The sequence below is a fragment of the Anguilla rostrata genome, chromosome 9 (genome assembly GCF_018555375.3).
Source record: "Anguilla rostrata isolate EN2019 chromosome 9, ASM1855537v3, whole genome shotgun sequence".
In the NCBI taxonomy this organism is placed as follows: Eukaryota; Metazoa; Chordata; class Actinopteri; order Anguilliformes; family Anguillidae; genus Anguilla; species Anguilla rostrata.
The window spans coordinates 24,593,957-24,615,517 of record NC_057941.1 but is presented as its reverse complement, the minus strand read 5'-3'; the positions used below and the strand labels follow the sequence as shown (position 1 = coordinate 24,615,517).

At 38.4% G+C, this 21,561-nt stretch overlaps 1 protein-coding gene across 5 annotated transcripts in view; it reads right to left on the bottom strand.

The window, feature by feature from the left end:
* Positions 1 to 21,561, bottom strand: part of dyrk1aa (dual-specificity tyrosine-(Y)-phosphorylation regulated kinase 1A, a) — a 49,816-nt gene extending 28,255 nt beyond the window's left edge. For 3 of the 5 annotated variants that reach the window (XM_064351222.1, XM_064351226.1, XM_064351227.1), the window contains exon 1: positions 20,890 to 21,561. The gene's annotated coding sequence lies outside the window, so the exon portion shown is untranslated. The remainder of the gene's footprint in view (positions 1 to 20,889) is intronic. The other 2 variants (XM_064351224.1, XM_064351225.1) reach the window with 2 other exon arrangements.

Below are 21,561 nucleotides of genomic sequence, written 5' to 3'. Positions count from 1 at the left end.
GCCAATACAACTGCAGTTTATAGTGTAAATTAAGGTAAAGTTCTGACCTAAACCTTTTTCAATTTACCTTGAATTGTGAGTATGAAAGAACTGCAATAAAGGTTCTTTAGTGCCTTCTGAAATGTTTAGTTGGTTCTTCCAAAACAGTCAGTTAAATCATCCCTGGTTTGCCTCATACTATCCAAATGCTAATTAGTCCCAAAGAATTGGCTGTTATAGAAAATAAGTCCGTTCCTATGCCGTTGAAAAGTTGGCAAAGTTTTTCACGCATCCAGACATTTGCAAAATGAAAACGATGCGGTTTTGCTGCAAATGCAATTGGTTCAAAGCAAAAGGTTCATGCATAATACCTGAATTAATGTTACCAAATAAAAATTAGTCCTTTGCTCCAAAAAAGGGGAAGGGGAGAAAGTATATTTTACAAGACAAACAGCAGTACATCATCTCCCCTTCCTCAGCGACTCACTATCTCAGATTGCTATTTGTTTTTTGTTCCTTTTCTATTGTCCACTGAAGCCTTAGAAGGCAGAACTGTTGTTCTTTTATGATTGTGACAGGGCCTGAAACTAGCACCTGACCATACGCCTAAGCCGGGTAAACGTGACCAATTCACCAGACACATTGTCATGTAGGAATCGAGCTGCTGAAAAATCCCAGAAACATACATGGAAAATCACGACAATCACAAGCAAAGCGTCAAAATACAAGACTTCAACTCCCACAAATCCTTGCATTTGTTAGGCTACTCTGATTGGATATGTCTGCGGTCTGCTTTCATCGCCAGTCATAATACCTGCTAGAGCAGTTCTGAGCAGTAACCTGAGGTTACCCAGTAAGTTTCCTTGAAAATTATAGCCAAAACTATCTAATGTTAGTCAGCAGCGACTGGGGTAAAAAACCTGTTGAAAAGAGGAAGACAAAAGAAAAAAATCGAAGAACAAAGCTAGGTTTAAAAAAAGAAACAGTTTTAATGAGAAGTGGAAGCTTGATAACGTCTGGCATTCAGACGAGGATAAATAAAGATTTAAAATGCTTTACAAAGCAGTGCTTGCATGGTTCTGTGGGGAGAGTCTGGTAAAATGCCCAAGTGTCTGGTAAATGTTTTCTTCCACCCGACAAATGTTTTCTTTAGGGGCTGGTTATACAGAAAGTTAGTTTCACACCCTATTTTGGTATATAAATTTTGTAAACTTAATAGCAAAATTTACAGAAACATTGTTCAAAAAGAACAACTTAGAAGTCAGTGTCTTTCGACAGTAAATGATAGTACCTGAAATTTCTCTGACTGGAACATCAGTCATTTTAAAAGTTAAATAAACACATAACCATCAGCCAATATCACGCAATTGTGTGATGAGACCCTAATTTTGGCATTCAGCTTGCAGACCTGCCAACCTTAGGAAACTATTTTGAGTACCACAATAGTCAGTGTAACGCTTAGTTCAATGCTTTCGCACCACTTCGCTTTGCACGCACACACAAGCCTTTCTTCATAATTCTAGTTTTGACTGTTGAAGTGATCAGGCAAAATTGTATAATTTGACCTGATTCTAAAATATCACTTGCACTGCACTGGGCTATATTATGATACACTTGCAAGTCAAAAGTTTGAGTACGCCTGCTTAAAACAATTTTTTCATGATTAATATTTCATTATATATGTGTGCTTATACAAACTGATAACCATCAGTTAAGTGAATTGCATTCAATTATTTAATAAAAATGGAAATCATTTATTTTGTATATTGTAACGTTTTCATTTTCAAGTATTTACAGAAACTTATGTTGTAATGTGTTTATAAAAAATAAAAAAAATAAATAAAAAAAACGTATGTTGCGATGTAAAAGACTGTCAATTATGAATAAAACCAAGTTTCTGTTCATGATTTCCATTTTTATTTAATAATTAAATAATTGAATCAGCTTATATAGGCACACATCATATAGGCCTAATGAAAAAAAAAAAGTATTCAATTGAAAGATCATCTAGGAATGTAGGCCTTTGTAACTAGAGGTTTAGCTAAATTATTAACTGAAGCTCCTTGGTGGCTAATGTCAAAATCATAATTGCACAATGTGCAAAATGGACGTTTTGAGGGGCAGAGGCACAGCCATTGCTCCTGATATTTTGCGAGGAACTTCTGGGGGGCATGGACTTGCTTCTTTTTAGTAGGTCTGCTGCTCTCTCTCTCTCCTTGTTAGTATCCTCGTCATCTGACATCATGATTATTTTCTAACTGCAAGGCTGGTCGGGTGACTGGCTGCAATAATGGGAATTATTTGCTACGTTAGCAGTCTATAGTCAAACACCTTTGCAATGGTCACTTTGCTCCAACAGAGCGTGCACGATTCAAAGTTTGAACAGGGATTCTCTGTAGCGTTTGAGTTACTGCAACTAAATTACTCCATCAGTTATTTGCACGTCTCCTAACGAGGTTAAATCATATGCGAGCTACTACGGCTAACTATATACACAAATTTATCTCATTAGGATATACCCTTTGAAATGCATCATCTCGTAAAGTTACCGAACATGTTTTAACGTTTTATATATGTTAACATTACGGTCACATTTTTGTGCTTGATTATTACTCCCCACTTCCCATTTTACCTCAGCAATGCAGCGTTACGCCTCGGTGGAAAATAAAGAAAATAAAGTTTTCTACTCTACCAGCCACTTTGATAGGCAACCACCCATCACTTGGAGGTCCTGTTCCATTCTAAATATCTAGTAGTCTGCTAAAACGGTGAAATTGGCTGCTGAATTTTGGGATGCACAAGCCACTGTGGCCAGTGGACGTTTCTAGCCCTGCTGGCTAGACCACGCAAGTGCTGGCTACACAGACATGCACACTGTTGGTTAGCCAGTCTTTAAAAAAACATCAGGAGCTTCGTTCTGCTGTGTAATAGAGCCAAAAGCACAGAGAAAATATACAAATCGTGAGGAGTTACACAGCTGTAATACAAAGTATATTGTGAGAAAAATTATAAAGTATAAAGTAGGACCCATAAACAATCTTTTAGTGACAGTGACAGTGACATTCACCAACTACATTTGTGCTCCTAATGCATGTGCCAGAGTACTTTGACATTCTGAGAAACCTTAAGCTTGCTTTTTAAAACCTTCTCCAAAAATGCAATTATGATGTCATTCAGGTTCTGGATTATGCTAAAAACCCTTATAAAACCTATTGGGGGAAAGAAATGTGCCTTTTGGGACAGCCCTAAGACAGATAAATCAAATATAATATGCCTCTGCCCTAACATGTAGTTCAGGTACACCCAAACTATACAGAATAGGTTCATATTTACGTTTACATCACAGTCCTTGTCCAGCTCTTAAAAGTTCTCTCTTACGCTCTAATGAATTTCAAAGGTCTAAAAGTGCTTTGAACTTCAATATGACAAGATAGCTTTGTACCCATGTATTGCAAAGCAAAAAAACAAGACCAGCAATTACTGTCCACATAATTTTTACTAAGGACCCCCACCACCACCCCAAATTGCAATGGAGCTCACTTGTCATGACGATTCACTGAAAAAGTTGCATAATGATACAAACAACATGGACACTATGGCCCTGTTCAGACCTGGCATTAACATGCGTCTTGGGTGATCCGATCACAAGTGGACAGCACTAACTACAGGTGTGAACGCACCCAGGACGCATTGAGGACGCAATGAGATCCGATCACTCAGACCACATTCGGAGGTGGCCTGGGACCCATATGGCCACATTCTTTTAGCAGTGTGTACACAAATGCATCCTGGGCCACATTGAAGGACCGCCTCTCAACTGACGTCATCTGCATAAGCAGAAGTACGTACTCATTCACGCGCCAACGGCGTCATATTAAAGTGCGAAACAACAAGAAGAAGCCACACTGCATAACGAAATAAATGCGACAGTTTAAAAAGTGATACCATCATCATTCTACAGTCTGGGACTAAATGTTGAATAAATATACAACCTTACCATTGGTTTTACGCAGAGATGTCCCTTTTGAGACTGATTGTCTTGGACAATCCGTTTGTGAAATATACAGGCATTTGTGATGCCTGGGTACTTTCCAAAATAGCTGTGCATAATACCACACGTGTTGTTTACAGCGTTGTCGCCCTTTTTAGTACAGTCTGGCTTGATTGACAATTCATTTAAGCCGCGTTTCCACCAAAATTACCCGGAACTTTCAGTCCCAGGAACTACTTTACCAGGAACTAAAAGGTTCCTTCAGCCAATGGTTGTCTGCGTTTCCACCGGGGTCTAAAGTACCGCGAAGATTAGGCAAATTAGCCCACTGACGTTGTCGTCGGTCCATCTGTCATATGATTTCTTCTGTAACCCCATACTACCGAAGTAGCCTACATTATTTTCTAATAACCGGGACAGCCCGGAGGGGTTTATTCCACTTATATACAACGGGTTACCAACAATGACTATATATGGTTACTTTTGTATTTATTGATTTTCATATATCCTCTCAAACACATTCATTAACAGCAGAAAACATGCACACGTTGTAAACAATTTGCTGTTTTATTACTTTCTCGTCGTCAATTCCATATAGGCTAATCGCAAAATGACAAGAATAGAACGAAAACTCGGACTTGCGTGAAAATGTAAATTAGTAGTGGTACAGCCACCGTTTGCTTTCCTTCGAAGTTACTGCTAGCCGAGCAGCGAAGTGTGCCCTCCAGATGCGAACCATGCACCATAAATGAGTCCATAGTCGTCCTGGTCTTTTCGTGGAATTGAAAAATGGCAGTAAAATTGAGTAAAATTACGGCAACTGAAAAAGCTAAAGGGAAGATTACTAGAATTAACCTGTTATTTTACCCGGATAAAAAGTGCGGAAGGTGATTTCCAGTTTGCTTGTACTGTATGACCAATGTTAATTATGCAGAACTACCGCATACCTCACATAACTGTATCAAACGTTTTGAGTCAATTACAACGGGCGAACAAAGAAAATCCGGAAGAAAATATCCAGCAACCGAATTAATCCGTTTGAATGTTTTGGTAGCCTACGTAATATGCTGTCCCAGCACGAATGCTTAGCATTTTATAAAACGAATACTAAAGCAAGAAAAGAACAGAAGAGCACACGTTATAATTCCAAGACGTTGACAGGCTATAACCAAAAGTAGGCTACTGCGCCGCATAACATACAAGTTTGATTTGAAGTTATTATGAAAATAAATTGGTTTGCCGCTGCATATTTTCAAACATGGCGGGTAATGGCGGAAAATAAATACAACACAAATGCTACGAGTACTCGACCAATCAGAAATGTTCAGCGCTGCAAGCTCCACCCAAAAGGTTCCTGTACTTTCGGAAAGTACTACCCCCCGAGCAGGAACGTTTTGGAGGGTAAAACAAAGCCCCCAGAACTAAATTTAGACCCTAGTTCCTGCGGTGGAAACGCACCGAGTTCCTCAAAAGGTTCCTAGTTCCGGGGTATAGTTCCTGCGGTGGAAACGCGGCTTTATTGAGTAGGTGAGAGTATAAGCTTTCTAACGTTGTATAATTTGTCTAATTTTGCTTTTGGAATAGCGTTTTATAGGTCAGCATAACCGAAAATATTCTTATCATCGCATTCACTTACGCATTCACTCTGTGGTAGCAGTAAAAGACACTGCACCTAAAGAAATGTTGTCAACGATTTTTCATAATTTCTTGGAAAATACTATTATTATTGAGGACTTCTGGGAATAGCTAAGCCATATGTCTGCTGATAGACCTATCTGACATTGTTTTCTGGAGCAAAACAGAAGCGGATATAACTATCATTTTGGTTGGTTCTCAAATCGCATAAGCTGGCTTTGTCCACGATGTTTGAAAATTTCGAAAAGCACAGAGACATATTACGAGTGCGTCAAACATCTTGAGTGATTTGATTTGCCTGGAACACGCCAAGGAATAGACCCAGTCTGTTTTTGTTTTGCCCGTGCACCAAGGTCTTTGCAAACTTCTTCTTTTAATTTCCGGCAGACTAGGCACAGGTAGTGCATTGCTGCCATAGACTGTATAACATATACAGGTTAAAAACATATATATACTGGTTGTTTTTAACCTCCCGCCGGTTAAAAACAACAACGCATTTGGTCTTTGCAAATGGAAATGATGTACGTGTTTATTTGCATATTGAGTGGGGAAGTGAGATCTGATCACAAGTGGTCACTCGAATCGCATGTCTAGATGCATTCTGATGCCAGGTGTGAACTGACATCCGTCTCGACTGAATCTAGACACAATCTGGATGTATCTGGATACAAAGTACAGGTCTGAACAGGGCCTATGAGTGACTGGCAAGGCTAGCCTGATCAAAAGACACCACATAAATTTGCAAAACACATGCCACATAGATTCTTTAACAGAAAGCATCTACACAAGCTTTCTTTAACAAAAACACAGCTTGCTGAAAATGTAGCATAAGCTAACAGTTCTGTATAAACCATAGGTGGAAACTAGGGGTCTTTTTTAAAAAATAAACTTGGGAGTTAGCCTACTTGTGGAAAAGGAAAGTGGCCATAAGATAGTCATATTCATTTTATATTTACAGATTTTACTGCATGTTCAGATGTACAATGAAATTTGCCCTCGATATCCGAGATGTGGAGTAAAGTTTCATGGAGTCTAGATTTGAGATTTTTGGAAGACTCAATGAAGAACTCTCAGAACCATGTCTACAACCATTGGGGTTGAATAACAACATCTGGAGTTGGTGATTCGGTGTTGATCCTAGGCATTATGAATGCTGACAAATACAGTATAAAGAAATCTCAACATACCATGCAATTTCTTCTGGACAATGTCTGATTGACAGCAAAGTCATTCCACAGAAAGATAATGACCCCAAGCACACTGCAAAAAAAGTTCACGCTGCTGGTGTTCTCAGAACAGTCGACTGGCCACCCCAGAGTTTAGACTGAACGTGTTTGAGAATACTTGGATTGAGAGAAGCAGTAAATGCAACCAACTTCTATGACAGAACTTTAAAAGCGTTCATAAAAAGCATGAAATAATATATCTGCAGGTCTCTTTGAAAACTTAAAGCACGTCTCCCAAAAAGAACAGAAGCTGTAATAAAGGCAAAGAAGAGACACAGTAAATACTGAACAAATTGATATTGTATAGATGTGGAGGTTTCTGTGCAATTTTGCATTAAACATGCATTTGCTGCTTAATTTCTGACACTGAAAAATAAATAACTTGCACATAATGGTGGTTTTCACTAAAAAAGTAAATAAAAGAAAGGGTCTCTGACTATTTCACAGAACTGTACGTTATTCAAAAAGTCAGTTTTTGTCCCATGTCAGCAACATTAAGTTACTCCAAGGGTTCCAGTAATTTCCAGGAAACTTTCTGGAAACTTTCCATCGGAAATTAAGCTTGAGAATGCGGAAATTTTGCCAAATTTCAAAACAAAATGTTACCTTATAATAGTGAATAATGTGCAGCACACGCACAGATAAGTGTCAGCATTCCATCTGATTCAGTAGAAATGCAACCTTCTGCATACACAGAGTATTCTTCCATCAGAGGAATACATTTTTAAGCATTCTTGTTTTTTGTTGTTCAGTGGAAGAATTCCATGTAAAAAGTTAACTCAATCAATTTAAATTGTGTCACCATCACAACAGTTCTGCATTTAACTGTATATACCCACTCGTTAACTTGGTGTCCGAAGTAAACTGGAGTGCCTTGATGGGCGAGAGTCGCGTTTTATGTGGCGTGTAAGCGTGAGAGCACGCTCTGTGTTCGGCGGGGTGTACTGTAGCGATCTGCTGAGTGCGCATATATTATAATTAGAATTTTTAATTGAATGCTGAAATTGAGTCATTTGCAAGACGTTGAAATGGCTTCCATGTAATCGATAAAAATATAACGCACAATCACAACCTACGACAACCAACTCTACAGCCATGCAGCTGACTGGCGGTCTTACCAACACCCAATAGACAGTGGTGACACAGGGTCTATTGGGTGTTGATAAGTGGTGACATGGGGGTGACATGGAAGCATTTCACACGGCCTCTGAAGATAGGATGCTTACTAACTCCTCAGGTATAATTAAAGAAAAAATGACAAAAAGAAAGGCAACACACCATTTCGGTGATGATCGTTAATGCATTTAATAATTATTGTTGTGCTATATCAACTGCATACCACAGAATTCTCATACGCAGACATAAGCTGTTGTGACAATGTGTTCATTTCTGCTTATATGACCGCCTATCTGTCGAATGTAACTACAGTACAAATTCTGGCTTTGACTTTATTCTATACTGAATCTATTGAAAATCACTGGCTTGTAGTTAGTAGGTATACCCAGTTAACTAGCTCATGCTTTGATCACAGATTTGTGAATGGGGAGTGTAACTCCAAAATACTTCAGGAATGATACATTCTAACAATATATTTTTCTTTCTAAACTTCCCTTTACAAATTCCCACCAACCCACTTAACGTTGATCTGCTTTAGCCTGGCAAATGCTCATGTGGTAAGACTCCGAAAACATATCATAATGTCATAATTTTTATTATGTAACATTTGCAGAGTGCATTTTTCACACGCAAAGCATTAAATAACAGCATAAACAATTTTAAGAAAGAAACAAGGAAAATGTAAAACTTGATAGAAAAGAGCCAAGATAAAGCCGCAGCACCGGCTTGTTCTGTTCTTTTTGCAAGCCGGTATCTTAATTTGCATTTTGGGGTAAAGTTAGACGGACCCTACAGAAACTGAGAGATTTCATATTTTATATGTAGTGGTGGAGGCATTTCTGTAATTTGTGTTGTATACATTTCCTGCATTACCTGACACAAAAAAAAAACAAATTTGGTCTGAATGGCTGATTTGGGTGGTCTCTGATTTTAGCAAGAAAATCAGAAAATTGCAATTACAATATAATGCAGGCATCGCGATGACAACCGTCAGACAAAGTGGGCTAGTTTCCATACACCATATGCTTTTATTAACTCTTACAGCAGAAGCAGGAGTAATGATGTTAATAATGATTTGGCCTCCAGTGAGTGGTGGAGGGAGGCAGTCCTGAGCTGTAGAGAGGGCACTGCTGTGCTGGGCTGGGCCGCGCTGAGCTGAGCTGTGCTAAGGGTCAGGACTCAGAGTCACTCTGTTCAGTTTACAGACTCCCTCTCCCACACTGACTCAAGCGGCCCATCCCCCCTGCAACAACCAGCTGCCATCCCCGAGCCTTCTCTTGGTAACTACTGCCTTTGAAACAGAAGCGGCTTGTTAGGTTTGCTTTGTGACAAGGCAAGTGTAGGAAGAAAACCAAATTCAATTAAGTGTTGCAGAAGACAGCAGTATGCATACTACAAAAGCCCATAGTTCTCGGCAAAGGTAATAAGGCCTTAGTGTTTACTTCTTTGCATTGTTTAACACTTATCATATAAAATGACAGAAATATGTGAAGTTAGATGGCCCCATTCATTGTTCCAGAGGTCATACTGTACTTTTACTAGAAATCCACCAGGATATCAAGGTGACCCAAGGTATGTTTGTTTTGCCAATTCTGTTTAATCTTCTAATTTACACCAATGGCTAAGATTTGAACCATCAACAATGTATCACAACCCACACAGATGACTGAGCAGTCTATAAAAAAAAAGAAATTCCCATGGGATTCTTCCATAATGTAACCTATTCAACTTTTTTGGTTACAAAAAAGAAAGGATACTTGCACGCACACAGATACGCACATAAATGATTAAAAAGTACATTGTTTTTCTATGATAAAGAATTTCCATGAACTATTTTTTTTTTTACATTACACACTAGCTTCCAAATGGATTTAGTCTTCCAAATCAGTGTTAATGGATGGCAATCGAACATTCTTAAGCAAAACTTTGAATTAACAACTGTTAAGAATACTGCTAATAAAGATCTGCATCTAATTTTGCTTCTGTTGAGGTCAAATTAAAGAATGTCCATTGATTAAAAACCATAACTCCAATGGAAAGTGTCTTATTACATGCTGCATGTGAAGAATGCATCCTATGGACCTCTGGAAAGGAGATTGGTATGCTAGAGCCAAGTATAAAAATTAAATACGATGGCCATATAATTTACTTTATTGTGAATGGTCAGCAGTCTGTGAGCATAATCGTCCACTGTATCGACCAAATCACAAGTCTGCATGGGTTAAACAAAAGCTCTAGCCACTGCCACAGCTCAAAGGGTTCCACATCCTCAGCTTGTACCCAGCTTGCACCTTTGCGTTTAGTTTACTTCTTCATCCTTATTGCTCATAAGAGTTTGAGAAACCCCCTAATCAAAAGGTGTGACATGACAAGGTATGATTTCAGATGGTTTTCGACAAATGCCACTCAAACACTAGGCCTGAACAAATAAGTTGCCAACAGGTTATGAATGACCATGCTCTCCTCAGGCAAAATGTTTCTTACAAAACAAGGAGAACTAGTTAGGGAACAAAAATGATAGGACAAGAAACAAGGTTTCTTGGCCAATAACATGACAATGTCATGAGGACACACATCTAGACCGGGCAGAAAGGGTAATGAAACAGCTAAACCTAATTTCTAGCAAATCTAACCAAAACTTAGCCCACATCTCAAGCCCAAAGCTCACGCTTGGAGATGCTCAAGTAGTCTTCCCTACAAAGCCTTGGTATAGCAGCAGATCAGCATGGCTGTCAGGAAGCAGAAATAGACCCAAAAGTCCTTTAAAAATATTTTCTGTTGATGTGCATGTCATGCACTATGAATATCTGCTTTGAATGAAGACCTCAATTATTTTGTTAACTAATTCTGTTAACTTCCAATGAGAACCATGTCTTTGTCCTTTGACCATATATGAAGAAGGACTTTTAGATAGGGATTTAATTAGGCATAATTATGGGTTCGATATTCTGTCCTATTAGGCATTGATTAAGTGTCTGTAGGCAAGAGTTGATTTAACAAACTGTACAAAAGGACATAGCCTAAATTACATAACATATGGCTTTTGGCCTTTCAGGCTCCAGTCCTCAAAGGCTTCATAATACAGTTCAGTATTGTACATGTAGTGAGCAGGGAGCCACTTGGTTGGCAGGTGGCAGCCATTTTTATTTATTTATTAGTTTATATAAATAAAATACAGCTTGAACAACTTGGACTCAATAGATCCTTTTGAAAAAATAAAATAAAATGTATTCCATTTAAAGCCACCATCCATTTTTGCTTATTAGCAAAGTGATAAATTTTAATAATTTTTTAAAAATCAAACATATTTATTATGCCAAGTAGGCTATATAGCCTAGTCCCTACAGAGGCAGTTTCACAAAACACAGTCACTGTCCACATCATATTAAGTCATAGTTCAAAACAGTTTTAGATTGGGATGCAAATCGAAACAAACGCACGCTGAACACAGGCTGTCCCAAATCAGTCATAATCGAAGATCCAGAGTGTAGCCGAGTAGGAAAGAGTTATCAGTGATCCGATCACAAAAACATACCCAGTACTAGGCTAGCTAGGGAACAGAGAATTGATTCCATTTATTCTCCCCTTCTGATTCTATCAGCATTCGAAGTCTGAAAATGAAGATGCCAATATGTAATTGCAAACAGTGGCAATCTTTGTTTTCAGTGAATTGATTCCATGCATGTGGAAAACTGTATGCTGCCTAGAAGTACTGTTCTGTTGGCAAATTACATATCATTTTCAGGCTCCATGAAATCAAATCAAATTTTATTTTCTCCTAAATTTAGATCTTGTTTTATCCCATTTCAGACTACCAGAGTGATAATCAGGCAAGACTTTTACTTTTTCTTTTTGTGGTTCCCTTTAGTTATTCAGTCTATTCCTTCTTGTTCATAGTTCAGAGGGAGCCCTGTCTCAGCTTCCAAATTTTTTTTTAAAACGACAACCTGACGAATGACTAAATTACAGTAAAACTAATCGGCATGGTCTTAGCTTTACACTATGGGTTCGACAGTGTTAATATTTATTGACGCCACTGCCCATCAAATTTAAACACATTTCAATGACGTACACCCATTTTCAAGATTTGCCACGTTCCTTACCGATTCATTACTGGATCCCATGTTAATTATTTAATTTTGTGATTCTAGTCACATTCTTTGTCATGGAAATCATATGGAAGGAACTACATTTTAAAATCCAAGACACTCTAAATTTCGGCCAAAGTTCGGTGCAATCATAGCTTGTAAGAAGCCAGCATAAATCAGATTAGAAAACCCACTTAGAATTAGCTAAGGTTCTTGAAAGGGACCATTCAACCAATATATTGCCCAGTTGATATTAAGCATTTCTCATAATATCAGTAGCAGTCCATTAGATGCTTATAAAGGGCCTATATCAGGCTAATAATGCCCAAAATAGACAATAAATGCACCAACTATGCTGTTTTGATGTTCACTTATGATACAGTCATTGATAGCAGAGGTTGAAACTTGGAAATACTCATATCAGCATTCTCTTACCAGCCAACCTGGCTAAAACATTCTAGAACAAATGAAAATTGCAGGGAACAAATCTCAATTCATTTCCACGTGCCTTGAAGATGCTCAGCCCAAAAAGCTCTTTGTACACTATAAACCAATTTCTCCATTATCTAAAAATGTATAGATAATGAGTGTCAAAGGTAGGGCCAAAAGTAACATTCTTGTAATTAATTTAATCCCCTCAAAATTGGACAGCTCTTTATCCAAGATACATATGCTAAATTCCATATCTTCCCAAGAGTACATAGCTGCTTGAATTCTGTAGCTACACCTCGCTGAAAGGTATACAAATCTGCCCTCCGTGCATTTTCCAATATTCTAGTACTCAACACAAAAGACAGAAGGGAAGGTCCAGAGCATAGTTTAAGCCATGTATCTCATCATTGATGGTTACCCATTTTAGTTTTAAAGAATGATAGAAAAATAAAAAACATTTATAATCCATCACAGGGTTTTCCCTAGGTTTTCAGAGGGCTTAGGTGCTCTCAACTATATTCTGGAACAGTGTTTTTTTTATATGAAAAAATGCTTTGACCAGAGGTTTTCATCAGAAAAAGATGTTACGCGTGAACACAGCCTAACTTTTTTAGCTACCAAGCCACTTAGATACTAACGTTAGTTCAGTCAAGGTATTTTTATGTAACGTCAACTAACTAGCTTCGCTGGCTAACGTTGTCATAAAAATTTTTCCGACCGTGAAAACGGTCTTACTTGTTTACATTTTGGACAGATGTGGCTAGTGGGTAAATCAGTCGCTGTTTCCGTCGCAGCACTTTCGACACAAGCGAAATCGGAAGCGCTATCCTAAAATTTCTTCTTACCATGAAGAGTGCCTGACCCGCAACGGTAGTAATGTGTTAACACGGCGGCACAATTATATTGAGAAATATCATAATTGAGGGAAAAAAACGCTATATTCTGTGAATGCATTTAGATCAAACCTACCATGCATAAAAACATAAAAACGCTCGTCAATCACCCACTTCTATTTGTAATGTCATCATAGCGCGGAGTGTTTAAAACCATAAAGCCACCTCTGCGTTTTTTTTAGTTTTTTTTGTCAGCGCAGAGAACTCTCACCGTTGTTTTTACATTCATTCTGATCTGTCGCCTAAATGTCTTTTTACGTTCATTCGGCTTAAGGCGTTCCGCAAAAACACTTAGGCGCTGCACCTAAGCATTTCTATGTTAGGGAAAACCCTGCCATCAGAACATTTCCAGTCAAAAAAGAAACTGACTAAACTATATTAGAAACCAACTGCATTCAGATTTCTCAGCAACTCTCAATTCCCCGATTTTCAAAAACTGTAATAAAGCAAGTGATCTGCCAACACAACGATAAAGCTAAAAGTGATACGATAAAGTTAAAGTGACCAAGCAACCCATGTGTCAAATATAAATCCACAAGACCAAAAGGTCAAATATTATGTGAACATAAAGTTGACACGCAAGGCTCAGTTTGCAGAGCCATGGTTGGGAGGATGCATTTAATCTTAAAGAAATCTCAGTGACATTACAAAATCCATACAACGGTTTGTTCTCCTGCTGCCAACAGTTTCAGTCAATTAAGATAACAGCTTTGATGTAAACTTCAGCCTGGGAATAAGCCAACTACAAGCAGCACATACATTTCAATGTTCCTCCTCTTGTTTACACTCTCCAAATGTACAGCATACACCGATAGCGAACCAAGTTAATCACAAAACAGGAAATTTCTGACCTTTTTCGAAAGCTCCATTAAGGGTAAGGGGAAGGTCAGTGAGTCAGGATTAGGTCAAGTGTAGCAGCCAAGCAGACAGATCTGTGTGTGTGTGTGTGTGTGTGTGTGTGTGTGTGTGTGCATGCGAGAGAGAGAAAAACTCAGGCGCAAATTCAAACATACCACTTAAACCATCTCACAGCTAAATAACACAACACAGAATAAAACATTGCATGAAACTCAATCATTCATTTCATGATTAATTGTAGATACCAGAGAAAACTAGTCTTCTTGTTTAGAGACTGGCAGAATCAGTTTATAATCAGTCACTTCTGAGTTCATAGTTTCATGAATCAGATTTCATAATTTGACAGATTTTGATTAAGAGTGCAATTCATAAAGATTTAGTACCAAGTAATGTCCACTGGTTTGGTAAAAAAAAACAAAACGGAAATAGCATCCACAGCCATGTCTTGATTTGAATTTCACTCAAATTAAGCTAAAATCTTACTACAAAAAATATATTAATGGTTACAACCACACAGACCCTTTTTTGCATTTGTGTACTGATAAATAATATAGATCCAGTCCCATGCTGTTAATCCAACCAACAACAATACAGACAAGTAAAATAGTAAGCGCAAGTAAAAGTAAATAGTACAGACAAGTAAAAAACCCACATACAACCACTGCTGCAAAGGTAAGAGTCCAAACCCAGAAAATAGACAGTGCATCTTCTGGAAGCAAACAAAACTGACCAGAATTGGAATGAGCTTCATATCTAGTTTTTAATTTTCATATCATAAAGGTCTCAAACAAGCCTTTTGTCTGTGAAAACTATTAACTTCAACAATTTACAGAATGATTACATTAATATTTACTGCATACTGCTTTTTTGTCCAACTTAAATGGTCACAAAATGCTAGTATAAATAGGCTATATTGTCATAGAAGCATAAAACTGTTTATCAGACCACGAATAACCTGGCAAAACACTAAATAGACTCGGCAAGCACTCAAGTATGTGTTAAAAGTAAAAGCGTCCAAGTCCCCATAGCAATACGACAAGCTACTACTGATAGTATTTAATCCACATGGCTATATAGTTTATTTGTATAATCACCAATTGGTTTTATGATTCCCAGATGGATAAGCAGATGGCACAGCACCTTCTGTAAGTATGCACCTGTTCTGAAAACCCCTTCCGACCGGACTGAAATTGATGAGTGTCACTTACGTGCTCTTTGCATATAACCATGTGGCATTATCAGACAACGCCGTGATGATAAATTTCAAGCAGTGGATTCACAGAGGGTTTCTGGGAAAACAATGCAAACTGCCCTCGTTGGGACAATATTTTTGTGAAAGCATCATATACAACAATTCATAGCTGTCATGAGGATGGCAGTCAGTCACACTTCTTTTGTACACCTCACAAATCAGGACAAACTAGTAACCAAGGTAGCTGGTTACTTCTGACCATGAGGGGATTCGCCCAGCCCAGTTTGTGAATATCATCACCCAGTAGGATGTGACATCGTGTCACAAGGCCTTTTGTTTCAGGCTCCCTTGGCAAAAAAAATCATGAAAACCCCATTTCAAAGAAACTAAACTTTATTTAACACATATCTGAGCAAAATGCATTCATAAAGGTCCATTTATCTGAATTGTGGACTTGCTGAAGTTTGCATGCTAACTTTTATAGTTGTTGTGCTGAAAGCTGGTGAAATATGCAGTTAATGGAGGAGTGACCTCTGAGTTCAGTGTACCCTTTATTTGAAATGATTAAATTGATTTTACTGAATTGATCTCATCACTGAACTTATAATTTACCTTATCCAACTTGACAAGACAAAACAATGATCCATTGTGAGACATAATTAAAAGAAGATTTTAGGATTATTTGCCAATGGATTATTCATATAGCTGCCACACTTGTTAATCAAATAAAATAGATGATAACAGGTTGACACCAATGATCAGTTTAAAGGAAATGTGTCTCTACCATTTCAATCTCACAAGCCAGTACTACTGAGTACAATACAATTTATGAGGTGGTCACCGGAAAATCAAAGAGAATTCATTGAAACTAAATTCTAACAAATTTACCCAATGGACTAATTGATAGTTAGAAATATATTGCACAATAAACATTTGCATTGCCAGTGATCCTTAATTTTTTGTTGATGCTCCTATGTTTCAGGCACCAGTGCCATGTGAAAAAGTTCAGAGACCCGTATCGCAAAGTGATGCTCTGCGCAGTTAGATCACAGTGCCATCCCAGCCTAATCAATCTCTACGAATGGGAGGGAAAGCAGACAGAGGCTATTATTAGCATAGATCGTTGTTACACCTGTGTGTAAATCTCCTCCACATCACCAAGTGATAAGAGCACAAACCCACGAACGTCATGTTCAGCTTCCCACACATAACTTGTAGAATATCACTCAACATCAGAAAGTTCTTCTATGTCATTTTGTTCATTGACTTCCCATCATATCGGAGTCTTACAGACCTATACTTCACATAGATTAGTTAGGAAAAACTTGAAAACCTCAAAGCATCAGCAACTCCAGTGACCATCAATACAATTAACACTTGTAACGTGTTCTGTAATGATCATTAACATAAAACTACTGACCCACATAGGAAAAAAGCCAGATTTAGAGTTCAAAAAAATTCATAAGGTTCAAACAAAAAAGGCACCATTATGTACCACAGAAACAATGGGAGGGGTATATCTACATGTAAAGGAGAAAATCCCATGTAATGAAATTCTAAATTTCAGTTAAAATTTTTTAATTCTAAGAGTAACCTGCTAATGACCCATTCATTCCTCTAAACCATAGACTAGAAAAAATATGGATCAAGTTACTGTGACGCTACCCAATTACTTTCCATCGCTTGATGAAAAGTGACTTGAAACCATGGAAGTGTAGTTTTTGTGCACCACCATGCAGTACAAATTCAGAATCAGAGACTGTGCTGTCAGGAAAGGGCCACTAATTGCGTGAGGTACAGTGACTCGCCAGTACCACACCCTATCCCTGATGTGTCTACAAAAATATTAAGATATCATCCAAATCACACAGTAGCTTAACAAACTGGCACATAGGGATACAATAGATGAAGAAAAACACCTACTGCAACAATATTTTCTTGTGTGAAAAATGTATTGACTTGGTATTTCGACTATATGGTTACCACTGACTTACATTAAAATGGGAGGCTGAAACACCCATACTGGAGCCAACTGCACTGGCGCTACTGAGCAACATCTCTCAACAAGACCAGGAAGTGAGCTTCAAAAATGAAGTCAGGTTTAGGCTGCTTGATTTAAACATAGATGGCACTATTAATATCATGGTGGAAGAGGACTCCACTAGTTGTTGAGGATCGACAATTGTCTCTTTTCTTGAAGTCAAAGACCGCAAATTCTGCATACAGAACACTCAGCATGAATGATAAGAAGAATGCCTCTATGGAAAGTTTACATACACAGATAACTACTGTTATATATCTGACTATTCCCTGAAAGAATGCCACCATTATTGCCTGGAATTCATTAGCACAACATGTCATTCTGTTGTTTCTCTTAAATTCAGGAGGGGGGTGGTTAGAGAGTGAGTGTTCTCCAAAAAGTGCTTCACAAACTACAAATGACTTGCCTCAATCTTTCAACAGTGTATCTGACACTCTTACATTTTTTAAATTTAGCTGATCATTGTCTGCGGGTCAATCTCAGTAATTCCTTATTTTATGTATGCGTGTGTGTGAGTGTGCGTGTGCATGCGTACAGGTCTTAAAGTCCTTCAAAAACATGACTTGAGCAAACGCACATAAGTAAATGCTGAAAAAATCCTCAGAATCAGGGGATTCCTCTTTAAATTCTAGCTACATGCCAGTGAATCAGAATTACTCAACTATCAAAGCTATTTTTAAAAGTGACTAAATATCTTATTCCATGAGATCAAAATGAATTCATACAACACAATAAAATGTCTTTGATAGAAAGCATGATTATTTTTAAGAAAATAGACTGCCCACCTCCCTTGGTGTTTAAAACCAATTGCCCATCAAACTCTATGGGACACACAGGAATAGCAAGATGAAAAAAATCCAAGAGGATTCTTCCTGCTTTGTCACTTGCAGCTGTTGCAGCCTTGATCTAAAATAAGCCTCTAAAAATGCATTTAAACAGTCCACTAGGTGTTTACATAAAATCAAATATGTACTTGAAAATTTAGATAAAATTCAATGAGTGATCCCACTTTTCCCTTTTTAGTAATTTTCAGAAATTTACAGAACAGTTTTTCAGAAGCTGTCATTTCAAATTGGAAACGGGGAAATTCTACAACTTTAATAATGCTGTACAGCCACCGATGCCCAAATGTCTTATAATACAAACACAAAGACCCATATCTGGCCCACACGTGTGAATATATACAGTCAAATTCCACTTCCAAGTTCCATATGTTAATTTGAACAGAAGTATTTCAAACCAAGGTATGACTTGGGCAGGTAAAACAATCAGCCTTGTACACTTACAATAACCAATTACCATCGTAATATAAGAATACTGATATGCAAATGCATTGCGGTCTGTATCACACTTCACATGAGATGACTTTACTGGAGTGAGACGTTTTTGTCATTTTCCCTATTTTCAGAAATTAGGTCTCGGTGTAAAAATGGGTCAGCATGACTTTTTTGACATTGGCAGTACATGCCATCTTTTGCAAAAATACAATATACTGACCCCTGTACCACGAACGATGAGTGATTCTAAGTGACACTGGGATGCATGTTTTCTTTCCATGACATACAAAGTTAAAAAACAGAAATTAGTAAGCCTAAGCACCTATCTTTTCCAATACGCAGCTGTCGGTTAGCTAATTCCATGCGTTTCCCAATAAAAAAGTAACCTAATTGCACGCAGTATATAATAAGAATATTACATTCAGAATCGACAATATGTTGCCATACACATGCATACATACTACGACACTGAAGATTCGCAAGCAACGATTGTATACAGCAACCCATTGCAACTAAACAAGTTAAAACAACGATAAAAGCTATTTTACGAATCATTTTTTAACCTCAATTTCTATGCGTCTGCATGTCAAGCCAGTGACTTTGACGAAACATTGGGCCAAGAGCATCATTCCAACACATCCTTGAATCCTAAATGGAAACCCCAGCTAACGAAGCTAACAATGATAGATGCTGTAACAGAATTCCGTTTCCTGACGGAGACCACCTAAACAGCGGGGCATGGTAACGTTACCGCTAACATGACCCTTGCTGTTAATATCTTAGCAGTAAATCGTGCGACTTACTCCACACAGTTTTTCCACAACCACAAAAAAAGTGAAAGTAGCTGGTTAGCTCCTCATCTGAAACAACCAGCAACACGCATGGAATTGAAAGCATCAGTCAATAATAATTGACACATTCAGCTAGCTAGCTAGCTTATCCATGAGCCACAATATGCTAGACACATTAATGAACCAGGCCTTGTTGTGTTCAACGCAGATTGATAACCATCACAAGCAAACTTTAGCCATCGCTTAGCTAGCTAATAAATCTGGGCATGGATTAACACTAGCTTCAATCGACAAGACGTCAGATAGCTACTTAGTGAGACTGCTATTGGGCGGTGTACCGAAGTTAACGTTATAGCCAGGCTAGTCGTATTAAAACACACATTCCAGACCGCTAAAGTTGGTTGACAAACCATCTTACGTTAAACAGCTTAACTGTGATTATATAACAAGCCAACTATGTCTTTAACAAGCTAACATTACTTTGCCATAGCAAGGCGACTGTCTTTACAAAACATGACATTCCTCAAATAAGACCAAGAGGTATTAAGTTAGCTAGCTAACTTGGCGAGCTAGCTGTGCGTATGCACAGTACACCTATCTGCACAATACATCCCATCGATTTCGTAATTTGCGACATGTAGCTAGCTAGAACTAGTTGGCTAGGCAACACTCATTAGTGCCAGCTACCTAGCTAACTAGCTAACGTTACATGAAACCGTATAATTTACAGTGTATTCAGTCACGCTAAGATTCGACAACTGGTCGGCAGAGCCCGATGACTAGCGTTAATCCGCACACACCTCGAGCATCATTCTTAGCTTTATCAGCCTGAGCAGCTAGCTACCCAATTTAAGATTTTCCCACGTCTTCTAGGCTTGCGAGGTAACGTAGTGTAACGTTAGCTTGGAAGCAGCCTTAACACTTAGCAAGCCACTTCATTGGTGCTAACAAGACAGCTTGTTTATCAAAGTACCCATATGCCAGGGCAGAAGAGCTGTCATCCTAGTTGGCCACCGAGGAAATAATACTGTTAGCCACCTAAATAGCTTCCAAGTCAGTTTACTAGCTAGGTAGCCACATATTTCATCGTGGCCTACTAGGCTAACGTCCAGACGAACGCTTGCAGGTAACCGATAATTCAAGTCCACGTTTAACAGAGAATGTAAATTCAATAACACGATATAACCAGCTGGCTACACGTTGTCATACGCAGACCAAGCATCTCAACATGATCGGGCTTACTATGCAAGCTGGCCACCTAACAAACACTCGCAGCTGAGCGTGCTACTCAGCTAGCTAACAAGCCACGTCTCGAGATAGCGGATTGCAAGTATTCAAAACATTACAAACACTTTAGTATAGGAACTCACCTGTGTCGGTATGTTTCACTTTTTCTATTTGTAAAAAACGATCTTCATTTAAAGTCCTGGAACCCGTAGGTCGAAGTAAGGGATCCAGCTTCTCTTCTCCAAGGAGCCCCCCAGATTTCCCAACCAACAACCCTCACTCCTCTGACTCGGTGTCAATTCAGTTTCCAAATCAACAGCGCCTCTCCGTCAACTAGCCAGCTAGCTGGCTAAACACAAAGTTATTCGATCTAAGCCTGAAGAAACATACATTCAGATGTAACCACACAATTTTTTAACTCTCGGCGACTCCGGTCTCCAATAATATACAGCCTCCAAAACAGATTTTTGATAATAAGCCTTATAGTTATATACCTTGTTTCCCTGGACAGGATTTTTTGTAAATTTCACAAAATGGCGCGCGTTCCAAACCTGCGCAGCGAACCGGCCCGGCAGACCATAGAGACACGGACAGCCACTACGCTTGGCGCCGCCTAAAAATATCCACCGCGTTCTGTCGTAAAACCTCGATTTTCTTAACCCGATCCTGTCGACGCGTTGGTTTTAACATTATTGCCATTACTAAGAAAAAGTAAATTCATTATTCAGGCGGGAAGCTAAATTATTTGAAAAAAGAAAAAGCAGCTAACAAAATGGTGGCTGACTGAGAATGTTACCATGACAACTGTCAATCAA